Raw genomic sequence first — 23,501 nt, forward strand, 5'->3', positions numbered from 1 at the left:
ATAGTCACCATACATAACTTAAATACCCAGTAATAGCAGTGTTTGTCCACAAAAATGAAATAAACCAATCAAAAAATAGTTACTTGCGCTACTACAATAAGGCAGTCATCCTATTTTTTTAAATCAGATATACAGTACATGTGTATGTGATTGTGACTATATATTTGTGTATACCGTAATCTTTTATATATACGGTAATAAAGAACATATCTGTTGTAAGAGTATGTAGTTGTGCCACAACCAGGCATGGGCAAGGAGATGCAAATAATTCTCTGTTGATGTAGGTTTATGCAAATTTTGTATGCAAATGTATGCACTCCCATTTGCTCATGTAATCAATAGGCATGATCAATGAGATGCAAATTCTTCAAAAAATATGCACATTTTTATGCAAATGTATGCAGTTTGAAAATGGACCAATCAATTTAAACTCTGGCTTAAACGGATGGTCCACTTTTCAAGCTACAGACATTTGCATAAAAATTACATGCATTTGCATCAACTTGGAAGAATTTGCATATCTTTGATCATCTCTAGAAATCAATTAATTTGATATGTTGTTACATTTGGGGATATACAGTAGTACTCTACATATGCACTCCCCACAGAGCTGCAGGGAATCCAATGAGAATGTTGTGCACATTGAACACAGAGGTGTTGTCTGTCACCCATAAACCTGGTTCAGATGGTGCATGAAGAATGTGTAATAGAGGAAGAATCCCCTCATTCTTCTGCAGAGTACCTGCACATCACTCTTGCATGTTCCCATAGTTTGCCTAAGGCCTGATGGATGCTCTTTGTTCCGGCCTGTACTCTGTACACAAAAACCACAGAAGTACACTAATGCTTAAACGTTAGTGTCCAATACATTGGGCTTGATTCACTAAGGCAAATAGCATGCTTTATGAAAGTTAAAACACCTTATCAGAGTAGGATAGCGAGTGATACGAACCCGTAGGGGTTCAGGGCAGGACGAGTGGAACTCTCGTCATTGCCAATTAGCAGGAATACGTTTGTAGCACTTGCTATGATACTCTGATAAGGTGTGTTAACTTGGATAAGGCATGCTATTTGCCTTAGTGAATCAAGCCCGCTGTCTGTTTAATAAGATTCACTGGAATCCCATATCTTATAGAAAAGGCCAGGGCTATTTTCTGCATCAGATATAGCAAAGGTAGAGGACTTTTTCTGCAAGGTGGCAGTGCTACGCGCTGTAACCCGGCTGATATTGGGCTCAGATTTTTTTTTTTCAAAAAAATCAAAACCTACATGCTTAAACGATTACAGGCCTGTTGCCCTGACATCATTTGTTATGAAAGCATTTGACAAACTGATAATGGCTTATCTGAAATCCATCACAGATCCCCTGCTGGACTCTCTGCAATTTGCCTACAGGCCTAATAGATCCACAGACGACACCATCATGTGTATGCATTATGTACTACAGCATCTAGACACTCAAGGAACCTACACCAGAATTTAATTCATAGATTTCAGCTCTGCATTTAATACCATAAAATTCTATTTCTATCACTGCTACACAGCAAGCTCTCCCAGCTACACATACCTGAATCCATCTGCAAATGGATAACCAATTTCTTAACCGACAGGAGAGAGCACGTTAGACTTGGGAAACACACATCAAGCTCTCTGACAGTCAGTACTGGTGCACCCCAGGGCTGTGTGCTTTCCCCACTGCTCGACTCACTTTACACCAGTGACTGCATCTCCACTGATCCATCTTTTAAAGTTCTGAAATTTGCGGATGACACAACAGTAGTTGGTCTCATACAAAATGGGGATGAGTCTGCAAACCGGCATGTAGTGGGACAGCTTTCCTCCTGGTGCAGCAGCAACAACTTGGAACTAAATGCTCTCAAAACCATGGAGATAATAGACTTTAGGAGATCTCCCCCCAGCACCTCCCCATAACCGTAAATGGATCCACAATAACCCAGGTAGAGTCATTCAAGTTTCTTGGGTCCACGATCTCAAACAACCTAAAATGGGAAAACAATATGGCCACTATTGTCATGAAAACGCAGCAAAGGATGTAGCTTACCTTCCCTGCAGGATCTTTACATTAGCAGGTGCAGAAAGAGAGCAGTCAAAATTGCCTCTGACCCTTATCACCCTGCTCACTCCATCTTCCAGCTCATGCCTTCAGCAGTAAGATGACGGTCAATCGCAACTAAATCCCTAGACACAGGAACAGCTTTTTTTTCTTAGGCGATAGCCATAATGCTGAACCACGCTAGAGCTGCTAGGACTTGAAAGTAATCAGCACAGAACTGAAAATGAACAATTCTCTACCTTGCTTACTGCCATTATACTCACTTACTGTCCTTGACTTGTAATATACATACTGTCTGTCCTTGTATTTTGTTTTGTTTGTGTTTGTTAACCTTCCTGGCGGTTCTTTAATTCTGCCAAATAGCCAGAAATACATTATTTTTTTTTACATTTTTTTTGTTTTTGTTTTGTTTCATGTAAAGCTACCAGAGTGGTAGCTACATGAAACAACACTGGAGGGCGCATGTGTCCCTCTAGTGCTATCGTCGCCGGCATCAATAGCAAACAGGGGAATGCGTATATAACGCATTCCCCTGTTTGGCTTTCCTGTCGTCATGGCGATGATCGGAATGACGTCGGACACCTCCGATCCAGCCCATAGCGCTGCCTGGAAGTCATTGGTCCAGGTAGCGCAGGGCTCTGGCAAGGGGGGCCCTCTTCCGCCACTGCGTGCGGACAACCGCCGCAGAGCAGCGGCGATCAAGCTGGACGCGCGGCTAGCAAAGTGCTAGCTGCGTGTACAGCACTTTGAATGAGGCAAATCGCCCCACCAGGGGCTGAGATATCCTGTGCGGCGGCTTACCGCTAAGAGGATTAAGCAACTGCCAAGACAAATTCCTTGTAGGTGCAAACTTACTTGGCGAAATAAATCGATTTGATTCTGAGACGAATCTTATTATATAGACGACATGCTGGGGCATTCACGTTGACAATGAAAGGCCAGGATGGTTGATAGAGTAAAGTGTCAGCCTCCTGCCCAGGAGCTTTTTGTTTCAAAAAGTAGATTCCATCTTAAAGGGAAGGTTCAAGCAAAATAAAAAAATGAGTTTCACTTACCTGGGGCTTCTACCAGCCCCATGCAGCCATCCTGTGCCGTCGTAGTCACTCACTGCTGCTCCAGTCCCCCACTGGCAGCTTGCCGACCTCAGAGGTCGGCGGGCCACATTGCGTACGTTTTTACGCATTCCCGCTACTGCAAAAACATTAACACATACATTTTACGCATTACTGGTTCAATGCGTACATTTTTACGCATTGAACCAGTAATGCGTAAAAATGTATGTGTTAATGTTCCTGCACTAGTGGGAATGCGTAAAAACGTACGCAATGTGGCCCACCGACCTCAGAGGTCGGAAAGCTGCCAGCGGGGGACTGGAGCAGCAGTGAGTGACTACGAGGGCACAGCATGGCTGCATGGGGCTGGTAGAAGCCCCAGGTAAGTGAAACTCATTTTTTTTGTTTTGCTTGGACCTTCCCTTTTAATATAGCTGTACAATTCTTAAAAGTTGGCAGTGATGAGATGCCTTTTATGTTACATACTTTCAATCAACAAGATTGTTATATGCAAATTAGAGGAGCCGGTGGAATCGTAAACAGGGGTGGGAGTCGGAGGATTTTTGTACTCACTCCAAAGTCCTGGTCTTAGCACAGGATGAGTAGAGCGCAGTGCAGTACATCACATGCAATTTATTACTCTCTACACATCATGAGCAAGACTTTATACACTTCTGCTTAAAGCGGACCTAAACTCAGAACTCTCTGCTCTAAAAAGATGTGCAATAGCATAATAACCTTTAAAGAAATACATTTCTTTGTTACAGCTGATGCAAATCCTACAATAAATCTGCACGGTTTCTATTTCCTGCTTTCATGGAAGCAGACATATTGTTAACATCCTGTGCTTTCAAATGAGCTTATCTGCTGTGACAGTCAGGTGACACAGGAGAAATCAAATTACAACTTGTGATTAGAAACAGATGAGAGGGGATTAGTCCGGCTAGACCAGGCATGGGCAAACTTGGCCCTCCAGCTGTTGAGGAACTACAAGTCCCACAATGCATTGCAGGAGTCTGACAGCCACAGTCATGACTCATAAAGGCAAATGCATTGTGGGATTTGTAGTTCCTTAACAGCTGGAGGGCCAAGTTTGCCCATGCCTGGGCTAAACTCTACATGCATACAAGGTGCATTTCTCTGTTTTCCTTCTATCCTGTACAATAATTCAGGTCCACTTTAACATTGTTTAGCAAATATACACACCATTCTATTTTATTGTGTAGCTTGTTTTTTTGTTATTGTTCTATGTTCTTCATTAATGTGTTTAGGTAGAAGAACTGATAGATGGTCTCGACATGAGCAATGATCTGCAGTCTGTGGAGGTGGGTGATATGATGGGGGCAATAACCAAGAGAGACGTTATTAAACAGGAATACAATGGTAAGTTTTAGCCACGTCGCATCCAGACCTTGTTTCCCACTTATGGACCAGGGTGGTTTTGACAGTTTAGCTATGTCCTTATTTAATCAGAAATTACTTTATCCCTACTTATGACACAGAAATGACTTTTTTTTTTTTTTTTTTCAAGACAAACTAGGCTTTCAGCGTATGCCATTTTTCCCCTCGAATAATTTTTGTTTTCATTGAATTCTAATGAGAAAACAAGGAAATAAAATATAAACACATTTCTCAGTTTTACCAATTACAATTTAAAAATAAAAAGTGCTACTGTAGTTGAAAAGCACACATTTTGTTTGGCTATTCTTAACGCTTATCACAAAACTTAGATTATGTTCCTGTCACAATTTATGATGAAGATATTTGATTCTGAAATGCTACAGAGTGTATTTTTCACTATGAACTGAGAAAATAAAAGTGTTTTTAATGATAAAAATCAATCTCATTAGCTCAGGAAACATATATTCCCGTTCACCAATTAGTGCTGCAGCACAATCCTGCACAGCACTGTTTCTGCTACAAGACGTATATCTACCGAGTCGTGGCTTAGATGAAGTCACAGAGGACGTAGATCTACTGTAGTGGTGGATAAAGTGGTTAAACATAATAAAGTGTGTACACATGCAGTAAGAATGCCGGCCACAGGGGACAATACTCAATCCCTTGGGTAGCAGTTGGAGCCGAGTGCTGTACAGAAGCAGCCTGTTCTCTTGCAATGGAGGGGGAGGCGACGGTGCGGTGCACAACAAGGCTGTAAACAAGCTAGACTCTCAGAAATATGGCTTGAACCAACCAGCATGTGTATGAGGATTCCGTGCAAACAGCTTGTAATAGTCACGGGACATTACTGTAATTGGACTCCTACTACTGTATACTAGGTACAGCAGAAGTTTGCAGTGAAAACGACTTGGTGCTTCCTTCTTAGCATTTAGCCACAGCCCTTCCCCCTCCAGGCTTTGCTTTCAGGAGGGGTGTGGTTCCTTGGCTCAGGTGAGTACTCCAACACCAGAAGTATTAGTATAAAAACACACTTTATTTTAGGACTGAGGAGGTAAGGGGCCTGATTCTCAAAGCGGTGCAAACTTTTTCGCTGACTTTTGCGCGCGCAATTTGCAGCGATTCGCGCTATCGCGGACTTTTGCGTGCACAATTTGTGGCAAATTGCGCGCGCAAAAGTCCGCGATAGCGCAAATCCCGGCAAATTGCGTGCGCAAAAGTCTGCGAAAAAGTTTGCACCGCTTTGTGAATCAGGCCCCTGGAATTATCCATCTACGTTTTGGAACACCAATATTTTTGTAGTGGGCAAAAAAAAAAAAAAAAAAAAAAGCTCCTTTATGGAAAATGACTGTGCCAAATACAATTTTCCTAAACAGATGTAAGTATTATGACTTGCTCTCAGAATGCATATATGCAAATTATTCAGTCCTTTTTAAAAATCCTGGTGCTTCTGGTCGTCCACTGTAGTGCCTTTTCTTTTTTTGCATTAGCAATTGTCAGCCATCTTTGCAGATCTAGCCAGAATATTTTGTCATTTTCCCAAAATAGGAACCATTCACTTATTCCAATTGAATATCACACCCCTATTACTTCTCGCATCCCCTGTGTACACAGTGTGCATATAACTCATTACAGGCACACTGTGCAGTCACATTACACACATCACACCCCTGTTACTTCTCACATTCCCTGTGTACATAGTGTGTTTGTAAATAATTGCAGGCATAGGGCTCGATTCACAAAGCGGTGATAACCCAGTTATCACGCCTAAAAGACTTTAGGCGTGATAACCTTTTCACCACTGAGTTATCACCGCTTTTTCCTGCTCTTCGCGCGAAGTTACCGCGCGTGAGAGCGCGCGCAAAGTCCCATAGGGCTTAATGGGAGCTTCGCGCGAAGCGTCGGGTGCTGCGCGCGCGGTAACTTCGCGCGAGTTTCTTCTTATCATGCCTAAAGTGAGTTTAGGCGTGATAAGGGCCTTTTCACCAGCGTGCAAACACTTTGCACCGCTTTGTGAATCAAGCCCATACTGTGCAATCACATTACTCACATCACATTCCCTGTGTACGCAGTGCATATATAACTCATTACAGGCACACTGTGCAGTCACATTACACACATCACACCCCTGTTACTTCTCACATTCCCTGTGTACATAGTGTGTTTGTAAATCATTGCAGGCATACTGTGCAATCACATTACTCACATCACATTCCCTGTGTACGCAGTGCATATATAACTCATTACAGGCATACTATGCAGTGACTTTACACACATCACACCCCTATTACTTCTTGCATCCCCTGTATATATAATTTATTTACAGGAACACTGTGCAGTCAAATTACACACATCCCATCCCTATTACTTCTTACATTCCCTCTGTGTATGCAGTGTGTTTAAAACTCATTACAATCATACAGTGCAGTCACATTACACACATCACACCCCTATTACTCCTCACACCCCCTGTATGTGTAAAGAAAATCCATACCAGGAGTATTTTGCAGTCACTTTACACACATTAAACTCCTATTGCTTCTCAAATTCCCTGTGTACAAAGTATGTTTGTAAGTAACTCATCATAGGCATATACTGTACAGTCACAATACACCTATCGCAACCCTGTATTACAGGCATACTGTGCAAAGACACCAGGGCTGTGGAGTCGGAGTCGTGGAGTCGGAGTCGTGGAGTCGGGCAATTTTGGGTGCCTGGAGTCCGACTCCGACTCCTAATGAATTTGTAACTGTAATTAAAATAGAAAATATGATAAAATGTTCTATTTCTCAGATAATAGTCATTAAAAATAATGTATATATACATTATATATACAGTAATAGCTTAGTCCACAAAAATGAAATAAACCAATCAAAATTAGTTACTTGTGCTGCTGCAATAAAGCAGTCCCCGTATTTTTAAGGTCAGATATACATATCTGATTGTGACTGTATATATGATGTGTACACAGGAATCTCTTATATATATATATACTAAATAACATCTATGCTGTAAGAATAAAGCCTGATGTGTAGCTGTGTCACTAATAGAGATGGTCAATGACATGGAAATAATTCTGCATTGATGCTGATTTATGCAAATGTATGCACTCCCTTTGCTGATGAAATCAAATAATGTGATATGTTATTAAAATTTGGTTTGGTGACTACAAATTAAAGGGTAACTGAGACGGATGAAAAGTAAAGTTTTATACATACCTGGGGCTTCCTCCAGCCCCCTTCAGGCTAATCAGTCCCTCTCTGTCCTCCACCACCTGGATCTTCTGCTATGAGTCCTGGTAATTCAGCCAGTCAGCGCTGTCCGGCCGCATGCCGCTCCCACAGCCAGGAACATTCTGCACCTGTGCAATAGTGCTGCACAGGTGTAGTATGCTCCTGGCGGCGGAGTGTGTGCATGCGCACTACGCCTGACTGGCTCAAGTACCTGGACTCCTAGCAGAAGATCCAGGTGGTGGAGGAGGACAACGAGGGACTGATTATCCTGAAGGGGGCTGGAGGAAGCCCCAGGTATGTATAAAACTTTAATTTCATCTGTCTCAGGTTTACTTTGTTACACAGTAGTACTATACTCTACATATGCACTCCCCACAGAGCTGCAGGGAATCCACTGAGAATGCTGTGCACATTGAACACAGAGGTGTTGTCTGTTTACAATCTCCTCATTCCCCTGCAGAGTACCTGCACATCATTCTTACATGTACCCACACTCACATTGCCTAGGGCCTGATAGATGTTCTTTGTTCCGGTTTGTACCTTTTACAAGTACTCTTACCAAGGACTAGTTTTAGTCTAAAGGGAATAAATATAGTAGTCTACATATCCTTCTCACTTCAGTTGTCTTGTAAAATTCCCAAGCGTTGGCAGTTAAGAGACGAATTTCATGTTACATACTTTTAATCAACAAAAATGTAATATGCAAATTAGAGGAGTCGGAGTCGTGGAGTCGGTGGAATCCTAAACTGAGGAGTCGGAGTCAGAGTCGGTGGATTTTTGGACCGACTCCACAGCCCTGAAAGACACTATGTACACAGATAATATGGGGAGTAATAGGGGGTGTGATTTGTGTAATGTGACTGCACAGTATGCCTATGATTTTATAAACTTCTCATATTCCCTGCCTACAAAGTATAAGGGGTTTAATATATGTAAAATGTTCCTGCAGTAGTTATACATACACATATTCACTGGTCCAGTGAGTCATATTTTTCATTGTTATGGATCTAAAGATAGATGTGACACAACTTCTTGCAGTTCTTTATCAGGCTTGACAATTCTGTTTCTCTATTTGCAGTGCATAATCCCTGCATCAGAAGCCCACTGGAATCTCACCTTTGTTTATCCACTGACTGTAAGAAGGAAAATGATGCAATGATGGAAGAGTCTGTTGGAGGAAACCTTGTTATCTCCAATATCATCTCCAGGTCCAGCCACCCCTTGAACCACAGGGGGCCTCGTACCAGAGCCCAGCAAGGAAGAAGACACTGCTGTCCCGAGTGTGGGAAATATTTTGGAAAGAGATCACAGTTCGTCAGACATTTGAGAATTCACACAGGAGAGAAGCCATTTTCCTGTTCTGAGTGTGGGAAATCCTTTGTGCAGAATTCACAGCTAACTGAACACATGCAATTACACACAGGCGAAAAGCCACATAAATGTTTTGAGTGTGGAAAATCTTTTGGGTTGAAATCGGTCCTCACCAGGCACCAAAGAAGACACACCGGTGAGAAGCTGATTATCTATACTGTAGTGTGTAAAATGTTATGCGTGGCAAGCACAGTTTATCTCACACAAGGAAACTCACACTAGTGAGAAAAAGCTATGAACGGAGTCTGGGAAATGTTTTGAAAATAAGTCAATGCTTCTCATGCATCAAATAACCATATCCCTGTTCTGAGTGAGGGAAAAGTTTTCATAAAAAATGTAGCACATGCTGCACAAAAGATTCAGTCCCGTTCAGAAGCAGTTTTCCTGTACTGAGGGTGGGAAATGTTTTGGGCCCAAATCAAGTCTTTTTAAATAATCTCATGCAAGGGAAACGCAATGTTCCTGTGCAGAGTGTGGGAAATATTTTGGAAAGAAGGCACAGTTGTCAGACATCAGAAGATTCACAATAGGGAGAAAAATAAATTGCCACATGGTTTAGTAAATTAGGTTAATAAAAGGTAATCTTGTTTAAATAATTACATACAGAGATTGAGTCGAGAACTTAAGATTGCATTCTTCATTGGCCAAGTAAAGGTGCCCATACATCAGAAGATGTATGGGCAGATCTCTCTCTGATCGAATCTGAACAGAGAGATCTATTCCCTGTCCATACACCACATGCTGATTCCTGATTGGTTTCAGCATGAAATATCTTTGGCATTCGACCTTGTGATGCTGTATCTGCCGCCTTGCCACCCCCGCGCTGTCCTTGCAATGTACAGTGTGCCCTACCCCCTCAGTGCAGTATACTTTACTATCCATCGCTGGCTCCATCAGTATACACATACCCCATCTGGTTGCAAGCATATACATGCGTGTGACGCTACACAGGCGTCCATGTTACTCTGGCAACTACATGGGGTGGACAGAGCTAGTGACAGACCAAGTATACTGCAGCAGGGGACATGTTACATTGGGGGGGGGGGGCAGTGTCGGGGGTTCCGTTGCATTAGTCACTCTTCCCGGTATTGCACATCATTACCGCCACGCACCTGATCGGCCCTACATCTTGCAGCATGTTGGATTGATACAGGCAACCAATTTCGACCCAGAAGTGGTCATATTGTCAGTCAGTTATGCTCTTGGCAGAATCGATTTTCATCTGATCCAATTTTAATAATTGAATCAGATGGTCAATTGGCTGCCAAGCCACCTAAAATATAGCCACCTTAAAGAGAGTCTGAAGCTTTTTAAAATACCTGTTTTTATGGTGCAGGCTGCTTCAGCATTATAAGCCAAACTGATTCGCCGCATCCCCGCGGCTGAACGATGTCTCTATACCCCCCATATCCCAGGGCAAAATTCCACAGCTTTCAAGGTTGTGGATTTTGCTCCCCGGGGGAGGCAGAGCTTACCGCTGCAGCTCTGTCTCCAGTGCAGTCAATCTGACAATCTCTGCCTCTCCCCGCCCCTTTCAGTGAAAGAAGACTGAGGGAGGCAGGGAGAGGTGGAGATTGACGCGAATAGACGCAGAGCTACTGCCCAAAGCTCTGCCTCTACCAGGAAGGGGCCCTGAATTTTGCCCGGGGATTTTGGGGTGATTAAGACCTTGTTCTGCCATGGGCATGCAGCAAATCAGTTTGGACTATAATGCTGAAGCGGCCTGCACCATAAAAACATGTATACTTCAGACTCTAATACTAGCATCTAATCCTTATTTTAAAATACTTACGATGCCTTTCACACTGGAAAATGTTCCAGAGAATTGTATTGCGCTGGAACCTATCACCAGAGAAAATAGCTAAGTTCTCTAGAGATAAATCCCCAAACTGTTGAAGAAAATGTGGACAGGTAAGGACCTAAAACTGCATATTATAGAAATGTTCTGCTAGGAAATATTGGTTAGTGATAGAAAGAGAGGTTTATATTTCATGATATGTTAAGACAAGTGCACATGACACTGCAGCTGGCAATACTGCACATTGGTGATAAGGTTCTGCTTTCCCTTAGACCAGGGATGTCAAACCGGTCCTTCGAGGGCCGAGGTCCTCACACATTTTTGGTACATCTCAAATTAATTGATGGGTCTGAATCGGGAAAGGTGTGATCCATCAGGTAGAACACATTCCTCTCTTCCTTAGTCCATCCTAAACACTGGCATGGATCTGGCCCTCCAGGCCTGGAGTTCGACACCCACTTTTTTTGTAGCAAAACGCCTATTGATTGCATCTTGGAATTCGCCAGAATTGTCATCCCTTTCTCAGGTTGAATGTCGTTTTCAAACTAACTAGGTGCCCATACACTTATACATTTTCCTAGCAGACTGGATCAGACTTCAATCTGCTGGGAATCCATTTCCAAAATTATTCCTTAAAGAGAATCTGTGACTTTTAAATCTCTGTAAAAAAACAAACAAACAACCCTCAGGCAATCCTTAGAATTTCCTGACTCCATCTGCCATTTTCCCCACTCCCTGCCGCAATTTTCCCCTTTAAAAATAACTTTACCAAAAATTATTTTTCAAAACAAAGATGGCCGTGTCTCTGAAACTACTTCTGGGCACAGTGGTGTGTTCTTTTCTCATGCAGTCCCCTCTAGTGCCGATCGCGTGAGCGCCCCCTCACTCGCAGATGAGCACTGAGCAGGGATGCGCTCTTGGCATGGGGAGAGACGGATGCAGGAGGTGTGTGTGTAGGTGTAGATGTGTGTTGCACATCTTGAACTGCAATGAGCATGCACTGTGCTGTGTGAAGTTGGCCCCCCTACAATCCGCACAAAAAAAAGTCTAGCATGTTTGGTTAGTGCTACGTTTGTGCCCATTTGTGCAGGAAAAATACAGATTTGTGCTGCTTTTGGCTGGCTGGATAGTGTAATGGTTAAGGGCTCTTCCTCTGACACAGGAGAGACCAAGGTTTGAATCTTGGCTCTGCCTGTTCAGTAAGCCGGCAGCTATTCAGTAGGAGACCTAACATTGCTACAGCCTATAGAGCGAGTCCTAGTAGCTGCAGCTCTGGCACTTTGAGTTCGCCAGGAGAAAAGCGCAATATAAATGTTCTGTGTTGTTTTGAAGTTAATAACAATTATTTTTTTCCAGACAATGGCATCACCCAGCCCCCCTTCCCCTACAACGCATTAACATAAAAATAGTATGGTTGATTAGTACCTGGTTTGTGGCCATTTGTGCAGAACAAAATCACTGTTCTGCCAATTATTGTTTTAAAGATATTAAAGGTTTTTATAAAGGTCAAAAGTTCACAATAAACTAGAAACATCCAAATAGTGAAATGAATGAAGCTGAGTTAACTTTTTAACATTTATAAAATCCTTTAATATCTCAAACGTTAACAGGTAGACCAGTGATTTTTTTTTATAGTATAGAAAACACTCTCCGGCGCTGGGAAAAATTATATCTAATCAGCAAGCTGCGTGTCTTGTGGAGGGATTCCCCAACCCTCAAAATTATGCACAAAATATATAAATCACTTGCACGCGCTGAGTTACTTCATTTATTTATTAAAATTTAAAACCTAAAAGTTTAATCAGTACCCACACATACTTCCTTTACACATCCATACTGTAGAGAGGTCTCTCCACTCACTCCAACTAACCTACCCTGCTACTCAATCTAAAATTGATTAGATGTATTTTTCTTTAAAAAAGGATGGGGACTATGCCTAGCTATTTATCCGTTTCAGTTTCCTTAGAATGACACGTGTAGATGTCTCTTTTCAATGTACCACTAAAAGGAACGTTACTGCAGTCTTTGACAATCTTCAAAGTTTGCTTTTTCTATATTAAAAAGTCTTTTTCAAAACAGCAATATAATAAAAAACTCAGTTTCCTTGTAAGTAGGTATACCATTCCTTTAGAGAGTCCTTGTTACTTTTTTCCATTTGTTTCTGGCTTCAAAACCGCTCAATACCTCCGGGTTCTCCCCGTCTGCCTCTCTACAGTATGGATGTGTAAAGGAAGTATGTGTGGGTACTGATTAAACTTTTATGTTTTAAATTTTAATACATAAATGAAGTAACTCAGCGTGTGCAAGTGATTTATATATTCAGTGATTTTTTTTATTTTTGCAGCACAAATGGGCACAACCCCAGCGCTAACCAACCATACTATTTTCATGTCCATGCGCTGTTGTAGGAGGCTGGGTGATGTCATTGTCTGGAAAAAAAATAATTGCTATTAACTTCGAAACAAAAGCAGCACAAATCTTTATTTTTACATTCTTCTGCAATTCTATATCAGTCTGACACATTCCTAAAAATCCCTCTATAATCTGTGACCTTTTTCAGATCCTTGATCCTTTTTGTATTATTATTGCAGCACCTAGTTCCAGCGTCACAAAACGCTCAGAAATGCATCAAAATGTATCATTTGACTGCGGTGTGCAAGATGATGTCATCAAGCAAGATTTTCCAGGCTCCCCCTGTTCTTCCAACCTCCAGGAGGCTGATGACAGAGCCCAGCAGAGGACTCACACTGGTGAAATGCCATATATGTGTTCTGAGTGTGGGAAATGTTTTATTGGGAAAATGAGTCTTGCTGCTCATAAGAGATCACACTCAGGAAACGGGTCATTTTCTTGTACTGAGTGTGGGGAATGCTTTGTTCGTAAATCACAACTGTCCAGACATATGGTCTCTCACACTGATGTGAAGCCATTTTTATGCACCGAGTGTGGGAAATGGTTTATCTGGAAAGGAAATCTTGTCGCACATCAGAAATCTCACACTGGCTATTCATGTACTGAGTGTGGGAAATATTTTGCGCGCAGATCACAGCTTGTTATTCATGCAAGATCTCACCCACGCAAAAAATCATTATCATGTCATGTGTGTGGAAAGTTCTTTATACACAAATCACAGCTTATCAGGCATGAGAGAGCTCACAACAGTGAGAAGGAATTTTCATGTTCAGTGTGTGGAAAAGGTTATGCATGGAAATCAAGTCTTGTTACGCATGTGAGATCTCACACTGGTGATAAGCCATATTCATGCTCCGAGTGTGGGAAATGTTTTATATTTAAATCATACCTTGCTGCGCACGAGAGAGCTCACCGGCTCAAAAAGCGATACAGATAGTCGCCTACTTATGACTCTAATTACAAATGCCTCATACATTAAGTTGCATTCATAAGTTTACATTCCCTGGCAGAATATGATTTCTTAAAGCGGATCTGAGATGAAAAACCTAACTATAACAAGTAACTTGTCTATATATCTTATCTAAAGTTTAGATAGTTTACACAGCATATCTATCTGCAAACAGCTTCAGCAGTTTATGAATATTTGTTCCTGTGATACAATGAGGGCAGCCATGTTCTGTTTGTCACATTGTCACAGGCTGAGGGCTGGAGATGCTATCAGCTTGCCTGTGTGTAAATTCAGTCCCCTCTCCTCCTCCTTCCTCCCCCTGTGCCTCTGAAATCAATGGCTAGTAACCTCCTCCTCCTGCCCAGACTGAGCTCCCATAAGCCCTTGCTACAGTGCCAAGGCACAAAGGGAGCTGTGGGTGAGGCTTGTTTAGTTTATAGGGAATTAGAGTATTAAAACAAAACAAAAAAAGTATTTGGCTTGAGGAATGCCCTATAAACTATATGGAAGGAACACAATTCTGCAATGAGTAAAAGTTTATCTCTGATCCACTTTAACCATTTTTCAGAGACTATGAATGAGAATACAAAAACTTTTTTTTTTCTTTTACTCATGGTTAATGGTTGGCTGAAGCCATTTTATTGTCAAACAACTAACTCCTTTTTAAATCATAACTATACAAACTACCCAAATAACCTGGTCAAAAGTTTACACACTCCAGTTCTTAATATCGTGTATTGCCCAGTTTTAACATCAATGACAGCTTGAAGTCTTTTGTGGTAGTTGTGGATGAGACTCATAGGCTATCATTCATAAAGCATTTCCGCATGCGGAAATGCTGAAAACGGCTCACTTTACCGACCTCTTAGCAAAGTCTCCATTCACAAAGGCTCTTTCCGCATGCGAAGCTGACATTTCCGAGCAGAGCGATAAATCACCGCCTTGTGCGGTGATTATCATAAAAAAATGTAACAATCTGTCAATTCATAAAGATTACCGCAAACGTTATGAGGACGGGGAATACCGCCCCCTCTGATGTGGCGATAACAGGGCTGTGGAGTCGGAGTCGTGGAGTCGGGCAATTTTGGGTGCCTGGAGTCGGAGTCGGGAAAAAATGCTCCGACTCCTAATGAATTTGTTACTGTAATTAAAATAGAAAATATGATAAAATGTTCTATTTCTCAGATAATAGTCATTAAAAATAATGTATATATACAGTGTATATACAGTAATAGCTGTGCTTAGTCCACAAAAATGAAATAAACCAATCAAAATTAGTTACTTGTGCTGCTTCAATAAAGCAGTCCCCGTATTTTTAAGGTCAGATATACACATCTGATTGTGACTGTATATATGATGTGTACACAGGAATCTCTTATATATACTAAATAACATCTATGCTGTAAGAATAAAGCCTGATGTGTAGCCGTGTCACTAATAGAGATAGTCAATGAGATGGAAATAATTCTGCACTGATGCTGATTTATGCAAATGTATGCACTCCCTTTGCTGATGAAATCAAATAATTTGATATGTTGTTAAAATTTGGTTTGGTGACTACAAATTAAAGGGTACCAGAGACAGATGAAAAGTAAAGTTTTATACATACCTGGGGCTTCCTCCAGCCCCCTTCAGGCTAATCAGTCCCTCGCTGTCCTCCACCACCCGGATCTTCTGCTATGAGTCCTGGTAATTCAGCCAGTCAGCGCTGTCCGGCCGCATGCCGCTCCCACAACCAGGAACATTCTGCACCTGCGCAATAGTGCTGCACAGGTGTAGTATGCTCCTGGCGGCAGAGTGTGTGCATGCGCACTACGCCCGACTGGCTCAAGTACCTGGACTCATAGCAGAAGATCCAGGTGGTGGAGGACGACAACGAGGGACTGATTATCCTGAAGGCGGCTGGAGGAAGCTGTTACACAGTAGTACTATACTCTACATATGCACTCCCCACAGAGCTGCAGGGAATCCGCTGAGAATGCTGTGCACATTGAACACAGAGGTGTTGTCTGTCACCCATAAACCTTGTTCAGATTGTGCATGAAGAATGTGTAATAGAGGAAGAATCTCCTCATTCCCCTGCAGAGTACCTGCACATCATTCTTACATGTACCCACACTTACATTGCCTAGGGCCTGATAGATGTTTTTTGTTCCGGTTTGTACCTTTTACAAGTACTCTTACCAAGGACTAGTTTTAGTCTAAAGGGAATAAATATAGTAGTCTACATATCCTTCTCACTTCAGTTGTCTTGTAAAATTCCTAAGCGTTGGCAGTTAGGAGACAAATTTCATGTTACATACTGTTAACCACCTTAGCGGTATGGACGAGCTCAGCTCGTCCATTACCGCCAGAGGGTGCCGCTCAGGCCCTGCTGGGCCGATTTTAATGAAATAAAGAGCAGCACACGCAGCCGGCACTTTGCCAGCCGCGTGTGCTGCCCGATCGCCGCCGCTCTGCGGCGATCCGCCGCGAGCAGCGGCGAAAGAGGGTCTCCCCAGCCGCCTGAGCCCTGCGCAGCCGGAACAAATAGTTCCGGCCAGCGCTAAGGGCTGGATCGGAGGCGGCTGACGTCAGGATGTCGGCTGACGTCCATGACGTCACTCCGCTCGTCGCCATGGCGACAGGAGAAGCCAAACACGGAAGGCTGTTCATTGCGGCCTTCTGTGTTACTTTTGGCCGCCGGAGGCGATCAGAAGAACGCCTCCGGAGCGCCATCTAGTGGGCTTTCATGCAGCCAACTTTCAGTTGGCTGCATGAAATAGTTTTTTTTTATTTAAAAAAAACCCTCATGCAGCCGCCCTGGCGATCTTAATAGAACGCCAGGGTGGTTAATCAACAAAATTGTAATATGCAAATTAGAGGAGTCGGAGTCGGTGGAATCCTAAACTGAGGAGTCGGAGTCGGTGGATTTTTGGACCGACTCCACAGCCCTGGGCGATAACAGTGTTAAGCTAATGGAGACACAGACCTCCCAGGCAGCTACAGTAGAGCGGAACACAGAGAAATGTATCAACTCGGCAGCTTCTCCTGTTTCCGCAAGCCTACCGCCTGCATACCGCCAGCCTAGTTCGGGAAATCTCCGCATTCCTATCGCAACTGTATCCTTTTCTATGAATGCCCACACTTGTCTAAAATACCGGCAGCTGTGTTTTTCCGCTCTGAGTCTCATTACCGACAACACCTTTATGAATGATACCCAAATCTCCTCAGTTGGTAAAGCTGTCCATTCTTCCTGGCAAAAAGACTCCAGTTCCCATACATTCTTGGGCTGTCTTGCATGAACTAAATGTCTGATGTCAGCGTGGCTAAATTATATTAAGGTCAGTAGACTGAGATGGCCACTCCGGAACCGTCATATTGCTTTGCTGTAACCAATGACAGGTCAGCTCGGCCTTGTCTTTTGGAGCATTGCCATGCTGGAATGTCCAAGTACATCCCATGCTCAGCTTCCTGGCTGATGAGTGCAAATTTTCCTCATCTGCATTTATATTGCCATTAATCCGGACTACATTTCCTGTGCCTTTGTACATCAGACTTCCTCAAAACATCAGTGATCCACCACCATGTTTCACAGTAGCAATGGTGTACCTTTCATTATAGGCCTTGTTGACTCCTCTCCAAATTTAGTGTTTATGATTGTGGCCTAAAATTTCAGTTTTAGTCTCATTTCTCCAACTGACTTTTTGTGCCAAAAGCTTTGAGCTTTGTATATGAGCTGGTTAGCATATTGAAAATGGGATACTGTGTGGCATTTCTTCTGGCAACTCGACCATGCAGCCTCATTGTGCATCTTGAAACTGCCACACCACATTTTTTTTTTTTTTCAGAGAGTCTTGTATTTCACCTGAAGCTATTTGTGGATTTTCCTTGCATCCCTGTGGCTGAAATTTCAGTTGGTCTACATGTCAATGGTTTGGTTTAAACAGAACCTATCATTTTCCACTTCTTAATTTGAGTTTAAACACTGCTGATTGGCATTCTCAACTCCTTAGATATTTTCTTATATCCTTTTGCTGGTTTGTAGAATTCAACTACCTTTTCCCGCAGATCCTATGACATTTCTTTTGTTGTTCTCATGACTTAAGGTGCCCATACACTCGTCAGATTGGCAGCAGATAGATAAATGCATCTGATGATCTATCTGATGCGTTTTTAGAACATTTTTTACCAGGATAGAATTCCAATAGATTTCAGTTTGAAATCTATTGAAATTCGATCTGATGGCATTTTTTTGCCATCAGATTTCCATTAAGGCCAATGCAAACTGATAAGCAATCTCATCAGATCGACCTAAATTTTCCATCCTGCCAGTTCGATGGAAATCGATCGAAATTGGCCATCGATCGGTCGATTGGCCAACCGATTTGCAAATGATCATTCGATTGATCGGGATCGATCGGTCGGCCAGAAAATCGGCTGAGTGTATGGGCCCCTTTAGAATCAAAAAAAAACATTAGTGCAGTTCTAGATGACAGATGGAAAGGTCTGTTAGGAGTGCCAAAACTCATTAACCTGTTATACACACCCGCTAATTACAAGGAAACAGATTACAGGGGAAGATGGGTCACCTTTAATGGCCATTGAGGCTTGGGACCCACTACAAAGCCCAAAACGATATTGTGGTAGCTAGCGATTAGCGGTATTGATTTGCAAGTGATTTTGGGAGTGATTTCCCTGCTCATGTACAATATATTAGAATGTAAATGCTCCCAAAATGCTACATGTCCTGTGATTGTGATTTGCCTAATTGCAATCACTCCAGTGGAATCAGTCCCATCCATTTACATTGGCAGAGCATTAAGGAACATTGCTAGTAATTGAAAGCGATCACTAAACGCTCAAAAACCAAAACAAAGCATGCTGTAGTGGGTTCCAGCCCACCTGTTTGTGTCAAGTTGTGTGCATGTTATCGGGCCAAATCACCAGGTTATGTAAACATTCAATCGGAGTCATTTGGGTAGTTTGTGTATTCATGATTTAAAAAGAGTAAACACAGTTGTTTGGCGATAAATGGCTTCGGCCAACCACAAGCTGTGAGTGAAAGAACAGGTTTTTTTGTTATTCGTATTCTCTGAAACATTGTTAAAGGACTTCCGAGGCCAAATGTAGAAAAAAAATGAAAAAAGTTATATACCTGCATCAGTTTGGAAGGCACGGAGGACGCCGTCCTCACCCTCCGTGCCGTTCCGCGGGTCCCCGCTGCTCAGCAGCCCCCCGAAAGACTCCCGACCTCATGGCCTGGGTCGGGCTCTCCTGCCTGTACAAAGATGGCTGCTGGAGCTGGCCGCGGCTGCGCAGCTCTAGGGCCAACCCCCCGATCCCCGCTACAGGAAACAGTCTGTTACGTGGATTGGGGGGTTGGCCCTAGAGCTGCGCAGCCGCACTCGTGGCTGTGCGGACTGTGCAGCCGCAGCCAGTTCTGGCGGCCATCTTTGTACAGGCAGGAGAGCCCGACCCAGGCCGTAAGGTCGGGAGCCGTTCGGGGGGCTACTGAGCGGCAGGGGCGCGGACGGCATCATCTGTGCCTTCCAAACTGATGCAGGTATATAACTTTTTTTTTTATTTTTTTTATTTTTACATTTGGCCTCGGAAGTCCTTTAAGAAATCCTAAATTCTGCCAGGGTATGTAGATTTATGAGCAGAACTTTAAAATCTCGACCTCTTGTAAAAAATCTACTGCGCTGTTTTTTGTTATTTAGTGTAAGTTTTGAATCAGGATGATCCCATTTATTGGCTAACTTAAAAGAAAAAAAAAGAGTAAGCTTCTGGCTAATAAGCCTTCTTCAGACTCCCTGTAGACTGACAAGATGTTAGAACACACAGCTTATGTACATTGACTATCAGAAGGGAGTACCAAGACTTTTTTGCATATAAAAATGTCATTCAGATGCCTTAATTACAACAGGACATTGAAAGTGTCTTACAAGGATATTTGGTAATTTATGACAAGTAGATAAAACACCTTGTTTACTTAAAGAGGATCTGAGATAAACTTTTACTCATTGCATAATTGTATTCCTTTCATATAGTTTATAGGGCATTCCTCAAGCCAAATACATTTTTTTTGTTTTAATACTGTAATTCCCTATAAACTAGACAAGCCACGCCCACAGGTTTTCAGAGTGCCTTGGCATTTTTAGACAGTAGCAAGGATTTATGGGAGCTCAGTCTGGGCAGGAGGAGGGGGAGGTGTTACTAGCCAGAGATTTCAGAGGCAGAGGGGAGGAAGGAGGAGGGCAAATTAGGTTTTCACAGGCTGAGGGTTGGAGATGCAGATCAGCTTGCCTGTGTGTAATGTTTACAAACAGAACATGGCCGCTCATTGTATCACAGGAAGAAATAATCATATACTGTTGCAGCTGTTTGCACTTAGATTTGCTGTATCAACTATACATAATCTAAACTTTAGATAAGATATATAGACACATCACTTGTTATAGTTAGTCTTTCATCTCAGATCCGCTTTAAACATCACATACTTTAAACTCCAAGTCTGCCTGAGTCTAAATGTTAAAGCGGACCTGAACTCAAAACTTCCTCTCTGCTCTAAAAGATAAGCACCAGCATACTAACCTTTAAAGAAAAACATTTTGTTACAGCTGATGCAATTCCTGCAATAAATCTGCAGTGTGTGTATTTCCTGCTTTCATGGAAGCAGACATATTGTTAACATCTTCTGTCATGTCAGGCAACTGACACAGCTGTGGGATTAAATTACATCTTGTGCTTAGTCACAGATGAGGGGGAATTAGACAGTCTAAACTCTCCAAATACATACAGAGTACATGTCTTTGTTTTCCTTCTGATTTGTGCAAGAGTTCAGGTCCACTTTAACTTAGAAGCAGTTTTTTTTTAAAAAATTTTTTATTGATTTTTCAAATGGTTACAAACATTGCAACACTAATGTTTTACAAAGTATAATAGAAAAATAGTTATAGCTTTGATAGGAAAATAAATGCTCTAATAAGTGTTTACAAGTAGGTCTGTACTTTAGACACTACCTATCATAAATATTAAATAGGAATGTTTGCTAGTTAGGGGTCGTGGGTCAGTCACTACATAAACTTTAGATGGACACTTCTGATTTTAGACTGTATGGGCTCGATTCACAAAGCGGTGCTAACCCAGTTAGCGACTTTAGGCGTGATAACCATTGCACCACGCTGGTGAAAAGCCAGTTTAGGCGTGATACGTTTAGGTGTGATTAGATTGCGCGCAAAGTCCCGCACGCAAAGCGGCGCCATTAAACTCTATGTGAAGTGCACCAGACTTTGCTAGCGCAAAACGTTTGATCAGCTGTGCACTGCGGTGCTAACCCAGTTGGTGCTTAAAATTATCACACCTAAACTTATCACATCTAAACTAATCATGCCTAAACTGAGTTTAGGTGTGATAAAGGGCTTTTCACCAGCGTGCTAACTGTTAGCACCACTTTGTGAATCAGGCCCTATATGTTAGGAGTGATTCCTTTCAGTGAGAAGCAATGTAATTTTTAAAGTGGTCTGAAACAGCATTTCTTCTTTGCTCTTCAAGATTCCTTACAGTTTTAAAGCCATTATCATTATTGTCCTCCATGTGTCCGCCTTTTGTCCTCCATGTGTCCGCTTTTAGTCCTCCATGTGTCCGCCTTTTGTCCTCCATGTGTCCGCCTTTTGTCCTCCATGTGTCCGCCTTTTGTCCTCCATGTGTCCGCCTTTTGTCCTCCATGTGTCCGCCTTTTGTCCTCCATGTGTCCGCCTTTTGTCCTCCATGTGTCCGCCTTTTGTCCTCCATGTGTCCGCCTTTTGTCCTCCATGTGTCCGCCTTGTGTTCTCCATGTGTCCTCCGCTATTCCCTTTGTGTCCCCCTGTGTCCTCTGCATGGGCACAGCAGAGGGAGTCCCCAACATTGTGGCGGGTTGGAGGTTTGTATTGGCAGGTGTTCACAAGTCAGAACTCTCCCTCCCTCCCCCCCCCCCCCCAGAATAAGCATAAACCTTCCCCCTAAATATTTACTGAGCCTCCATTGACATCTTGTAGTCTTCCTGCAGTGACTAGCAGGGTCCTCTCTGCCCTCCAGTGTCAGGTGATGCGACGGAAAACCGCTAGGAGCCCACTAGTTGCTGCAGGAAGGCTACAAGATGTCACTGGTGGCTCAATAAGTATTTGAATGCCTCCAAACTTGCCTCAAACCCCCCAAAACAGTCCCCGTTATCCGTCAGGCATGCCGGTTAGTTGAGACTTACAGTTGTCTAAGTTCTGGATAACGGGGACTTTGCTGTATATCCGATCACTGAAATTGATTTGTTTCCAAATATTGTGTGCCCAATTAATTTATATGCAATCATCACCAAGGCAAGTAACATCCCAAGATCTCCGTATGCACTAAAGTTGTTTTATGGATTTTTTGCAAAAGTGAACACCAGGAGCAGTGTCTGCCAGGGGAGGATATCCATTCTGCAGTCCTCCATATTAAAGGCCAGGTTCACGTTAACAGTAAAAAAAAGTCTGTTCGTGGATCCTTACGGAACTAATCCTGACAGATGTGAATGGATGCAATGTTAACCGTTAGAACGGATCCGTTCCGCATGATCTGACTGCAAATTTGGTTCTGCTGCAATTTTTCCAGACCGCTGAGCCCCGTGGAAAGGAAATGCAAGCTGATGCACTGCATTTGGGGCAAAGAGAAAATGGAATGTTTCTTCACACTAGTGAAGAAATGGATGGTCCTATCCAGCAAAATCCACTTTGATGGGGGTTTGGGAGGATGTTGGGAAACGCAACGGAAGCAGCTGATTGGCAAAAGGAGTGAAAATGGATCCATTCGACCGGCAATCAGATCTATTTTCATAAATCTTTTTGCCTTTAATTGCCAGTGTGAACTGGGCCTTAGAGTCACCAAAAGTCTCCATGCAAGTACTATAGTTTTTTTGGACTATAAGACGCTCCTGACCATAAGACACACCTAAGTTTAGAGGACAAAAACCAGGGGGAAAATAAATTAATCTATACTAAACCTGGTGCATCCATGGTGAAGGGGCATTGCGTGGATTATGCCCCCTTTTAACTTCATGCCCCCTTGTACCTCGTGTGTCTCCGTGTCCTTCTCTATGCCCCTTTGTGTCCCCCTGTGTCCTCCTCTGCATGGGCACAGTACAGGGAGTCCCTGACATTGCGGTGGGATGGAGCTTCGTATTGGCAGGTGTTCACAAGTCAGGAACTCCCTGTATTTG

The 23,501-nt window shown here is 42.7% G+C and overlaps 1 protein-coding gene across 2 annotated transcripts in view; it reads left to right on the plus strand.

Moving 5' to 3' along the window:
- The window catches only part of LOC137534788 (zinc finger protein 547-like), a 70,329-nt gene that overhangs the window by 4,096 nt on the left and 42,732 nt on the right, over nucleotides 1–23,501 (plus strand). Inside the window, exons 6-8 of one of the 2 annotated variants that reach the window (XR_011024381.1) lie at nucleotides 4,398–4,509; nucleotides 8,836–9,264; nucleotides 13,518–13,676. The gene's annotated coding sequence lies outside the window, so the exon portion shown is untranslated. The remainder of the gene's footprint in view (nucleotides 1–4,397; nucleotides 4,510–8,835; nucleotides 9,265–13,517; nucleotides 13,677–23,501) is intronic. The other variant, XR_011024380.1, reaches the window with a different exon arrangement.

This window comes from Hyperolius riggenbachi, chromosome 10 (assembly GCF_040937935.1).
Source record: "Hyperolius riggenbachi isolate aHypRig1 chromosome 10, aHypRig1.pri, whole genome shotgun sequence".
Classification (NCBI taxonomy): domain Eukaryota; kingdom Metazoa; phylum Chordata; class Amphibia; order Anura; family Hyperoliidae; genus Hyperolius; species Hyperolius riggenbachi.